The 12,036-nt window shown below is 44.6% G+C and overlaps 1 long non-coding RNA gene across 1 annotated transcript; it reads left to right on the plus strand.

Moving 5' to 3' along the window:
• Window positions 1-2,624: 2,624 nt before the first annotated feature.
• LOC119874809 lies at window positions 2,625-4,737 on the plus strand. The gene is made up of 2 exons (XR_005371925.1): window positions 2,625-2,790; window positions 4,055-4,737. It is a non-coding gene; the product is annotated as an uncharacterized LOC119874809 (long non-coding RNA).
• Window positions 4,738-12,036: the final 7,299 nt, after the last annotated feature.

A 12,036-nucleotide genomic window follows, 5' to 3' on the forward strand; every position in this document is an offset into this window, starting at 1 on the left:
TTTGTGCATACAAATAACCAAAGAACTACATATAAAACAAGGATGACTTTCCAGTAATGAGTTCTGGTTAGATTTATTCCTTTATACTGAACTGGAAAAGACTTAGGATGGATAACAAAGTTCACTATTGCTGATCAGAAATAGGTCTTGGTGTTTTTGGAAATATAAATTGCCATAACCATCTGGATGGAAATTTGATGATTCATTTTCAACACATAATTGTTGTGTATATAAATTAAAATTTTAAATAAGCCTACTTTAAAATGAGCATAATTGCTTTAATATAGCAATTGAGCTTCTAAGAATGTAACCCAAGGAGAAAGAAAAGATTTGATAAAGAAAATCATGTAAGGGACTCCTGGGTGGCTCAGCAGTTGAGCATCTGCCTTCGGCTCAGGTCGTGACCCTGGGGTCCTGGGATCGAGTCCCACATCAGGCAGGCTCCCTGCGAGGAGCCTGCTTTCCCCTCTGCCTGTGTCTCTGCCTTCCTCTCTCTGTCTTTCATGAATAAATAAATTCATGAAATTCCTTAAAAAAAAAAAAAAAGGAAAGAAAATCACGTGAATAAGAATGATTACCACAAGAAATAAAAATAATACTAAGAGTTAGAAAAGTTCCAAGATATAAGATCAGAATACAGAATAAGGGATCCCTGGGTGGCGCAGCAGTTTGGCGCCTGCCTTTGGCCAAGGGCGCGATCCTGGAGACCCGGGATCGAGTCCCACGTCGGGCTCCCGGTGCATGGATCCTGCTTCTCCCTCTGCCTATGTCTCTGCCTCTCTCTCTCTCTCTCTCTCTGTGACTATCATAAATAAATAAAAATTAAAAAAAAAAGAATACAGAATAAATTAGATTTATATTAATAGAAATAAAAGATCCAAAATTACAATTTTTAGAAGTTGCTATTTAAAATAGCAAAAATTATAGTATCTAAAATATTAATGTAAAATATTTTTGATAAAATAAGGAGTCTTTACTGAAAGGCATTGCAGAATATCAAAATAGAGATATATCATATTCTTGAATGGCTCAAAAGGAAAATCATGAAAAATATCTGACAATCCTTCACATATCAATGCATATATTTAGCAATATTTCTATCAAAATTCTAAAGATGTTTTCTTTTCCTTTATTTTCATTTGTGACAAGTGACAAGCTGCCTCTAAATTTTATATGAAAGAGCAAAGGTCTGGTAATCACCAAGATAATCTTAAAGAGGGGAACAAAGTTATGGAACCTATGTGATATCACAATAGATTACACACCTATAGTAATTAAGGCAGCAGGATATTCTCACTGGGACAAACAAATTGGCAGTGAAAAGAATGATCAGGCCAACTATAGAGCTGTACAAATGTGGAAACTCAGTTATGATTGAGGAGGTATTTCAAATTAGTGGGGAAAATAAAATATTTGATTATCATAGACAACTGATTTTTCATTTGGAAAAAAATGTCAAAAAATATAAAATGTACAAAAATTCCATTCTTAGTTAAAAAAAACCCTTAATTTAAAAAAGAAAATGAGTTTTTACAGCTTTTTAAGGAAAACAAAATTCTGAACAGATTTCTGGGCTTACGGATGGTTGAGACTTCTTAGAGTCATGAAAAGTGCAAATAGCATTGTAAATGTTGCAGAGATAGAGCTATATTAAAAAGTGAAATATCTGCTCATCAAATGACACCATTAAAAAGCAAACAAGAGGAAAGATGTTCACAATTCATTTAATAATAGTGCCTTAGAAACCAGAATATTACAGATTCTAACAAAAAGAGACAAATGGAAAAATTTTAAGAGAACAGATAATTCACAGAAAAGGAAACCAAAATGATCAACAAACATTAAAAGATGCTCATGATCATTACTAAGCAGAAAACACATATTAAAGGTACAAGTGTACATCAATTTATATACATCAAATGGTAATAATTTAAGTTTAGCAACGATGTACAGAAAGAGTGATTCTTATAAACCCTAAGTAGAAACAGAAATTGAAAAGAGCAAATTTGAGGGATGGACATGATTGAAAATTCAACAGTTCCACTTATAGATGCATACCCTGGAGAGTCTCTCCAACACATACCCATGCAGACATGCACACAAATCCCCATAGCTGCAATATTTATACAGCAAATAGTACAAACAACTCGAATGTCCGTCCAAAAGAGACAGGGTATCAAAATAACACTGTACTCATAAGATGGATACTATAAGGTTCTAAAAATGAATAAAATGACAGCTACACAGATCAACTTGAATAATCCACAAAAAGAATTTTTAAAGAAGAGAGCAAGTTGCAGATGAATACCTCAAATATGATGCCATTTCTATAAAGTTGGAACCACGCACATTATAATAATAATGTGTCAGGATTACCAGGACAGAATAAAACATGAAGGAATATAGTAAGAACTTGGCTGGAACCCAGTTGTATGTAACCATTAAATTAACATTTGGGAGGAAAGAAAGGAAATTGGGGTCAGGGGTATGGGTTCCAAGAATGGGAGGCTAGAGTCCTGAGTGGCAGATGGTGGTAGGAATTCACTCTCAAACCCCATTTCTAAACAGCCCTATTACTACCCTGGGCCCTGTGGAAAGAGGCAGGAAGGAGATGCCAGTCGCTACCTGTCACAGGACCAAGTAGGTGGCAGAGGGCTGTCCCCTCATGCCCAGGTCCTATCTCACAGGCGAGGACAGAGCTCAAAGCCAAGATAAAAGGGCCTCAGAGAAGAACCCTTCCATGCACTCCTCTCCTGAGGTGCTGACAGATCCAGTACTGCCTGTGCACTGGTAAGTGTCCTCTGGGATGGAGAGCAGTTCCTTCCACAAAGGGAGCTCAAACCAGAGCAGGGGGTGGGGCAGGGCCTTTGCAGTGTGTGTGTGTGTGTGTGGTGGGTGAGAAGATGAAGTTGGGTTCATGTCACCAAGAAGTCTCAGGGACACTGAGGGAGGGGCAGGGAGCAAGGAAGCCTGGGAATATGAGCAGGAGGAACCATATGAGGGTGACAGTACTTTGGAGAAACCAACTGATCTGTAGTTGTTGGTCTCTGGTGGAAGGATTTGCAACATTGACCACTGTACCGACCTAAACTGTTGTCAGAAGAGGAGAAGTCAGAGCTGACTGATTTATTTTAAATACTGAGATTAAGGACTGCAGAGTTGAATAGGAACAATTCAAATCTTGATGATGAGTGTTAGTTTAAGGTGAGTGTCTGCAATGTGCCACAGCACCATACCCACTTAGGGACCTGGTGCAAGTCCCAGCTTACACTAAATTATCTTTTCCTCAGCTCTTTCAGCCAGTCAATCTCCAACGTCCTTGCAGCTACGAACATCTATGTCCCTACAGGACAAGGTTATCTAGAAAGTTCTCCAGAGGGAATGACTGGTTTCCCTAAGAAATAATTTCATTTCTAAACTGCTACCTAGATAAATTATTTCTGAGATTTTTATATAGATTAACTGTTCCAAGTGTTCTGCTGTAGAAAATTTCCTCTAGATGTTTGATTTTGAGAATGTTTCATAACATTTTTTGGCGGAAGTTCTCCACTTATATAACAGATGAAACAACTCATAACATTCGACTCAAAGAGATGATAGGAGAACATTTGCGGAACTATTAGAAATAATGAACTAGGAGGTAAAAATACTTGATTTCCTTTCTTTGAGAGAATACTTACATTGTGATCTGGTTTCCAGACTGGCCAGTTTGAGAGTTCTGGTTGACAAGATAGAAAAAATTACCACCTTCACTTACCAGATAATTAATCATGATAGATTTTGTTTCATACTGGTTTTGCCTCCATCTCCTTCTTTTTAAAGACAGAATAATCCCTGCCTACCTTAAAATAGAAATTGTGAGACACAAAGGACATAGTGGGAGAGAATATGCCTAAGTATTAGAAATAATGAAACTTCCAGGGTGGAATTATCAAGGACTCCATTTAAACAGTTCATCAAATAAAGGCACTAGAAATGATACTGAGAGCAGGAAGGGGTGGGGCAGGGGGGGCTCTGTGTCCTGGGTTTGACTCACTGTGTGACTCTCCCTCAGGTCCTGACCCTGCCCACTGAGATGTCCTGCCAGCAGAACCAGCAGCAGTGCCAGCCCCCTCCCAAGTGCCCCGCCCCCAAGTGCCCCCCCAAGTGTCCCCCAAAGTGCCCCCCAGTCTCTTCTTGCTGCAGTGTCGGCTCTGGGGGCTGCTGTGGCTCCAGCTCCGGGGGTGGAGGCTGCTGTGGCTCCAGCTCCGGGGGTGGTGGCTGCTGCCTGAGCCACCACAGGCGACACAGGTCCCACCGCCAGAGACACCAGAGCTCAGGCTGCTGCAGCCAGCCCTCGGGGGGCTCTGGTTGTTGCAGTCAGCCCTCGGGGGGCTCGGGCTGCTGTGGAGGGAGCAGCAGTCAGTCGTCTGGAGGCTGCTGCTGAAGTGGACTCTGAGCCAAGAAGAACATACTTGGGGATAGCCAGTGGCCAAACCCTTCCTCTTGGTCCTGCTCCAGCTCCCCCTCTGGGTCAGCTCAAGTGGCTGCGGGGTCTGAGTGCAGCCTTGAGCTCTGTCCCAGAGGATCCCTGTGCCCTGGTGTCCAGGAGCCAAAACCCCGTCTCCTAAAAACCCATTTCCTCACCTCCCCCATATGTGTGGCTACCCTGGGAACCCAAAGCACAGACCCTGCACCCTTCTGTAGCGTACCTTGTTGTCAACCCAGCCTGATGTGCAACAATAAAACTAGAAATCTTCATTCCCTCTTGCCTCGATTGTTGTTTTCTATTCATTCCTACTTTATCTTTCTCATACTGGCCTCGACTTCTGCTTCCCCTGAGGCCTCGGTGTCTACAGAACTTACTCAGATTTGCCCCTTGGCACCACTAATGTCCTTGAGAGCAAAACCAATTTTTATTGGTTCAGAATCCAGTTCAGGAACCAACCTTGCCTTTAGTTGCCAGAATTTGTTAGTCCCCTCCCATCTGTGACAGTCCAGGCTTTTTATGGTTTGAAGATTTTGAAACAGTTTTGGTTTTGGTGGAATGCCTGTCAATTTGGGTCTGTTTGATGTTTCTTCCTGACTAGGTTCAGCCATACATTTTTGCAAGGAGTGTCCTCCTGAGGGCTGATACCATGCCTCATATGATATCCAGTTGTTGCATCCCTGAGTCGCTGAAAATTGAAATAGAGACATTTGGGAAAATCCTGATAAAGCCGAGACTTTGAATTTCTAAATTCAATTCCATCAGGTTGTTGTTGTTTTGTTTTGTTTTGTTTTGTTTTGTTGGTTTTCTTTGTTTTTTGCCAGTAGAAGTACCTTTTCATATCATCTGAGGAGGTTAACCACACATCTCCTGAGGAAGCTGAAAGGCTCCTGGAAGTGGCTGCCTTCCAGTGCACTGTTGGTTCTCTTCAGGTCCCATCCCACCATCTCTCTTTGCTTCTGGAAGCGCACCTCATCTCAAGGCCCCCTAAGCCCCAAAGGTGAAGTACACCTTTTGTTGATAGGGGTGACCTATCAGCAGGTATGCTATACTCCAAAAGAGCTACATGAGTTTTTCCAATTTATACAGATATAAACCCAGGGAATATGTGTGTACTGCATATTAAGGGTATGAGATAATTGTGGAAGGGACATAAAGTTGGATCGAGCCAGATTTATTCCTATAGGTCTGCCAAGCAGATGTCCTAGACTCAAGGCTATGTAGTGTGGTGGCAGTGGTGATGGAGGGGGTTGACAGGGCTCTAACCGGGTGTTTGGTTGGTTGGCTGAATCATGGACCAGAAGGTGGCTGACACTAAATGAAGATGAAATGCCAGGACTTCCTTGGCATATTACAGAGGAAGGGGTCCAAAGGTTTATTGGAATGTTACAGCGGAGTTATCAGTTGGGATCTGCTCGTCTTCTCTGGAAGGGTCCATAGGACACATCTCTCCTGACTATGAGAAATAAATTTGTGAGGAGACCACAGCACCCTTGAAGAGCTAGCTGATAGTTCTTCTCTGTAGGTTAGAAACTACAGTGGAATCTGATGCCACTGAATTGGGAAACCTAAATGCAAGTAGGGATAACTGGACACCATTGGCAGCACTTAGGACCCAAGGACAAAGCGGGTGTGGTTACTATCCTGGAGAGCAGGGTCAAAGCAGCAATCAGAACATTCTGGCTCACAGAGCTGTGGCTCTGGCCAGTTCATCATGGTGGTTTGGAAGTGAAATTGATGGGAACGGTATTAATTTCTTACTTGATAGGTATCAGAGGAAAAACTCTAAGTGAACGAAACTCTGAGCCATAAAAAGAGAATAATGCTCCCTCAATCAATTCCCAACTTTGAGCTAGTTTATAGACACAGAACACCTTGAATGAAGGGGAGGTTGGGTCCTCTGGAGGAAGAACCCTTGTACTCTCCCAAAGACTTAAGCTACTAATATTTCCCCCGGCTTTCCCCAAAGGGAAACTTTTTGGCACTTTTTTCCAGGGAAATTGTGCACTGGGGAAAGAGAAAATAATCAGACTTTGGGGCTAACTGGACACTGGCTGTGGACTGACACTAATTCCAGGAGGCTCAAGACATCACTTTGCTCCACTCTGCTCCCTATTTGGTAGGACGGGAGCTTCTGGAGGTCAGGTGATCGATGGAGTTTTAGCTCAGTTTCATCTCTCAGTGGGCCCAGTGGGTCCTGAGCCCACCTCGTGGTTATTTCTCTGGCTCTAGAATGTGTGATAGTAACAGACACACACAGCAACTGTCAGAATCCCCACATTGGTTCTCTAATCAGTGGAGTGAGGGCTATTGGGATGGGGAGGTCAACTAGGAGCCATTAGAACCATTAGAACTGTCTCTACCCAGGAAAATGATAAATCAAAAGCAACACCACATCGCTGAATGGACTGAAGAGATTAGTGATACTATAAATTTAATCTCAAGGATGCAGGGGTGCTGATTCCCACCACATCCCCATTTAACTCACCTATTTGGTTTGTGCAGAAAACAGATGGATCTTAGAGAATGAGGGTGGGTTATTGCAAGCTAAAGCCAGTGGTGACTCCACTTGTAGCTGCTGTACCAGATGCAGTTTCCTTCCTGGAGCAAGTTAGCACATGCCCTGGTAACTGACATGCAGCTAGTAATCTGGAAAATGTTTTGTTTTGTTTTTTCCTTCATATCTGTCAGTAGAGACCAGCTGAAGTCGTTTATTTTCAGTTGGAAAGGCCAGCAAACAGAAATCAAAAAAACAAAAAATAAGGGGGAGTATCCTCTGATTCTGTATACTGTAAATCCCTCACCTTCCCCTGGAACTTTCCAGTGCTGCTTGGTCAATAATTTGTTTTTCCCCTGTCCGTCTAGCTGGTCTTCTGCGGGAGGGGGCTGCTGTGCTGATTTTCAGGTGTTAGCACTTGGGGGAGCTACTCAGCCCCCTGCCTGGTGCAGGGCTCAATGAGTGATGTTTAACCTGTTTATCCGGTGAGGCCACCGTGAGGTTCAGTGGGGGCCGTTTACCCTGTGAGGCCCCAGGAGGAACAACCGCAGTGGTGGCGGCCAGCTCTGGAGCCCTGGAGTCAGCTCCCGCAGTAACTACAGAGCTCTCGGTCTGCAGGGGCCTGGATGCTACGTGGGTGGGGGCTGCTGATCTGCACAGCTGGTGGCAGGAAGTGTCCTTGCTGTCCTGGGCATTCCTGGCCTCTGCCTGTCCCTGGAGAGCGCTAGATCCTGGGCTGTATCCCCAGCGCCCTGTGCTCCCGGGCCTGAGCTGTTGGAATCGCGCTCCTGGCCTCGCAGCCCCCTCCGCGGAGCCGCCGCCCGAGCCCCTCCGTGCTGCTCCCGGGTCCAGCCGCGGGCTGCAGCCCTTCTTGGGAGATCGGCGGCGGGGTGTGGCGCACTCTCCCAGGGCACAGGTGTCTGTTAGTGCCCCTGGGAACTTGAGGGCATCCCCGCCCTCCTGGGATCCTGCTCTAACTCCCTGCGAGCCCCTTTCTGCCCGGGAAGGTTGGTGCAGCTCCTGCTTCTCCGGGACGGGGCTCTCCTGTCCTGGGGACACTCGCCCCGACCTTAGCCCGGCTCCTCGCGGGGCCCCTCCCCCTTGGAGGCCTTTTGTTTCTTTATTTCTTCTTCCCCGTCTTCCTACCTTGATAGAAGCCCGAACTCTTCTCACTGTAGCATTCCAGCCCTTCTCTCTTTAAATCTCAGGCCGAATTCATAGATTTTCAGGATGATTTGAAGGTTATCTAGGTAATTTGGTGGGGACAGGTGACTTGGGGACCCTACTCTTTAGCCATCTTTCCCCACCCTCTTCCCTAAATTTTGTTTAAGGAGATGTATATGGGTTCCAGGTTGACAAGGAATGAACTGGGATGGTTAATTTTATGTGTGACCTTGGCTAGGCCATGGCACCCAGATTTTAAATCAGACACTCAATCTCGATGTTGCTGTGAAGGTTTTTTTTTTATGTTTCTCTCTCTCTTTTTTGTTTACTGTGTGATAACCTTAAATCAGTTGACTTCAGGTAAAACAGATAACCCTCCATAATGTGGATGGACCTCCACCAGTCAGTTGAAAGAATTAGGAAAAAAGACTGAGGGCTGCCCAGGAAGAAGGACTTCTGCCTGCCGGCTGCCTTCAGTCTGGGGACTGTAATGTCAGCACTTCCTGGGTCTCTAGCCTGCCAGCCTGCTCTGCAGTTTTCCAACTTGCCAACTCCCACAACTAGTTGAGCCAACTCCTTCAAAAATATCTCTCTGGGTATGTGCACACATCTTACTGGTTCTGTTTCTCTGGAAAATCCAGACTAACACAACGTGTGTGGATATGTGTGCCTATGAGGGCAATAACGACACAAGGGGGTTGAGGGATTAGGAATGGGCTCTCTGTATCCTTTACTCATTTCATTGTGTATGTTCATTTAGTTTTGAATTTGTAATATGTATTTGTATACCAGTGGTATCAACTTCTTACCAGGCAAATGCATTGTATCATTCTGTAGTTGTCTTTCTGCCTTATATATGATACTTTATGCTCTATAAAATTTATATTATTTCTGTAATTCAATTGGTCAACTCTTTATATGAGTTTTGTGCCATTCTTATTACACCTTGCCCCACTTAATACTTAAGCAAGAATCATGTCTATGTTCTACTGATTTTAGAATATCGATTTATCATTTATTTTTAAAAGAAAGACTTGCAGAGATGAAGAAAACTACAATTTGTTAAGTGCTCATTTGTAGCTCAGAAGGGAGCAGAGTGGGAAGGCCCAGAGGAAAATTAATTCAGTCTGAAATGCTTCCCATATGATCTCAGCAGTGCCCCCCTCCGGCTGCCTGAGAGATGAGAGACAGACTCCTTGGGTGAAAAGGTAATGTCAGAAGGCCTTCGGTAGTCAAACATGTTTACTGAATGGTCCCAAAGCCATTGATAGCTAATATCCAAGGCCAAAGTGTCAGTCCAAGTGATATGCTTGCAACCACGTGGTTGACTCACCACTAAGTCCAAGCAGCTGGATGGTTAGGGCACTGCCCTGCCTGGAGGCAGAGGCAGGAACCAGATGACCTCCTTACCCCATCATTCTAGGAATCAGGAGCTGAGCTCCCAAGTGAGCCAAGGCATGGATATCCTGGCCACCCCACCCCACCCCCATATGTCAGCCCACTGGAACAACTTGAACAAATGTCATGGCCAGGTGGGACAGTGGCTGACTTCTGAAGAGGGGTGTGGCCATTACATGTCACTAGGCCTATCTTGGAGCATGATCTCTCATGAGGGTGACCGGAATCATCAGGAATGGCTGTTTACACACTTCCAAGTCAGTGCTAATGCTAGTGAAAGGCTTTTAAAGGTCTATTAACCATGCATACATGCACAAGCGTGTACTAGTTGCAGAAGGGGAATGAGAAATATGAGGCATAGTTGTGTTGTAAAAGGATTTATTAAGAACTCCTTTGTAAGACAATGTTACATAAAGGATACTGAGCAAATGAGACTTGAACTGCATCGTCTCAGAAAGGAAATTATCATGGAGTAAAGCCCAGGAATGGGGTAGGGAGAGACATGTTTACAGTATAGCCATGTGCCAGTTCTTGGGAAGCCAACAGAAACTGGAATAGTTGTACAGAGTCATGCTGCACAGAGCCTTGCCTGTCCCTAAAAAATGCTGGCCTTGATCCTGAACACAGTGGAGCCCTGGATGAGGCTATCTTAAGGTCACGGGCAATTTTTCCTGGAGTGGGGGATGGTAGAGAGAAGCATGTGTTCTCCCCAGTGCATTAAGGAGAAACCATGACAGATGAGTGGCAGTGGAGCACCAGGGAAGGCCACGCACTCTGAGATATCTGATGGTTAGAGTAACAGACAAGGTGGATTCTCTCTCTCTCTCTCTCTCTCTCTCTCCTTTTATCTGTATCTGTGTTTATATCTACATCTCTATGTCTACATAATATATAGAATTATCCACATATGTAATACACACATGCATACATCAGTTACAGAGCCTAACATAGTGACAGTCATGTACGCACATACATTTCACAAGCTGTTGGTTCTCCTTGCCTGTTATGACCCAGGGATAGATATTATTGAGTCATGTCGGGTTCATCCCAGGCTCTGGAGAAGTATTGTGGAGACTTCTGGAGGGAGGACTTTCTTCTCACAATTATCCAGGTCTAATTTGTCTTTATCTAATTAATTTGCTTATTTTTTTAGATATGTTGCCCTCTAGACATGGAAGGAACACCTGCTACATGCCACATTGACATTAGTCTTTATCTTACTCTCCTAAAAACGTTCCCCCAAATTCCTTCAAAGAACCTTGTGTCCATGTAGAAGCAAAGCAGTGACACTGGAGATTCCTACTGAATGAGTCCCAAGCCCTCCTGTTCTATAAGGTCTTCCCACCTCCTAGGCCTTGGGGCTTCCTCTCCGTGGGGCCTTCTCCCACATACACCCAGCCTGGAACCCTCTCGCTGTCTCTCCCCCTTCGTGCTTTCTCATCCACAGGCTCACCCTCCTCCGGCCTATAAGACAGATTCTCATCATCCCATGCAAAGCAGTGCAGCTTTTCTCTCTGTCTCCTCCTCAGGAGTATTGCTATATGAAAATGTATGAAAGACCTCAGTGGGAAAAAATGGTCATTTAAAAAGTCAGATGGAAAATAGCTGTGCTCTGAAAACAATCCATTCCCTTTTAATTATTGATGGATAGATAGTTCACATGTGAGTGTCCACTGTGCTTCCCTCCCATGATTCTACTGACCCTCATGACACCATTGAGAGTCATTTCTGTCTCCTGCTTCAACGTTGAGGAAACCAAAACTGAGAAAAGTTAGGTGATTTTCACAAGATCACATGGCTAATGACTGGCAGGACCAGGATTCTGTCCCAGGTGAATCTTACTCACTTCTAATCCAGGCTTTTCACTGTGATGGTGTGAACACGTAGGTACACGCACATGCAGGCACACACCCGTGCATATACACATGCATTTACATACACGCATACACACAGGATCTGCCAGCATGGCAGGGACAGAAGCAGAGAGAGGTAGACGTTTCTGTGGGTCTTCATTCAAAGCAGACACATCAGGGTGTTAAGACAGGAGGGGTTGGGAGGGGGGGAGTTGCTAGACTCCAAGAAGGCTATGTGAGGAACAGGCAGCTATAAGAATGAAGTGGCACTGTTGGTGGCAATGTCCTGGGCCTTGTGGGGAGACTGGGAGGCACTGCCAGTCATCACAGGATCATGAGGATGGCAGGAGGCTGTCTTCTCCTGCCCAGGTCTTGTCTCGCAGGCTGGGGGCAGTACTCAAAGTCAGAACAAAAGTCCTTGTGACTGGAGCCCTTCTGTGCACCCCTTTCCTGAGATTCTGTCGACCTGGAGCTTTCTTTGTACCAATAAGTATGCCTTGGGTCCTTGAGAAACACCTTTTATAGATAGATATTCAGATAAGAAAAGGAAGCTTAGCTGATGGGGCTACTAGGTTTGGGTCTATAGTTTAGTTGAGTTAAAGCTGGAAAGGACAGAGCCAGGAGAGGGAAGCAGGATTCAGGGACAGTTGAGTTTA

Source organism: Canis lupus, chromosome 17 (genome assembly GCF_011100685.1).
Source record: "Canis lupus familiaris isolate Mischka breed German Shepherd chromosome 17, alternate assembly UU_Cfam_GSD_1.0, whole genome shotgun sequence".
In the NCBI taxonomy this organism is placed as follows: Eukaryota; Metazoa; Chordata; class Mammalia; order Carnivora; family Canidae; genus Canis; species Canis lupus.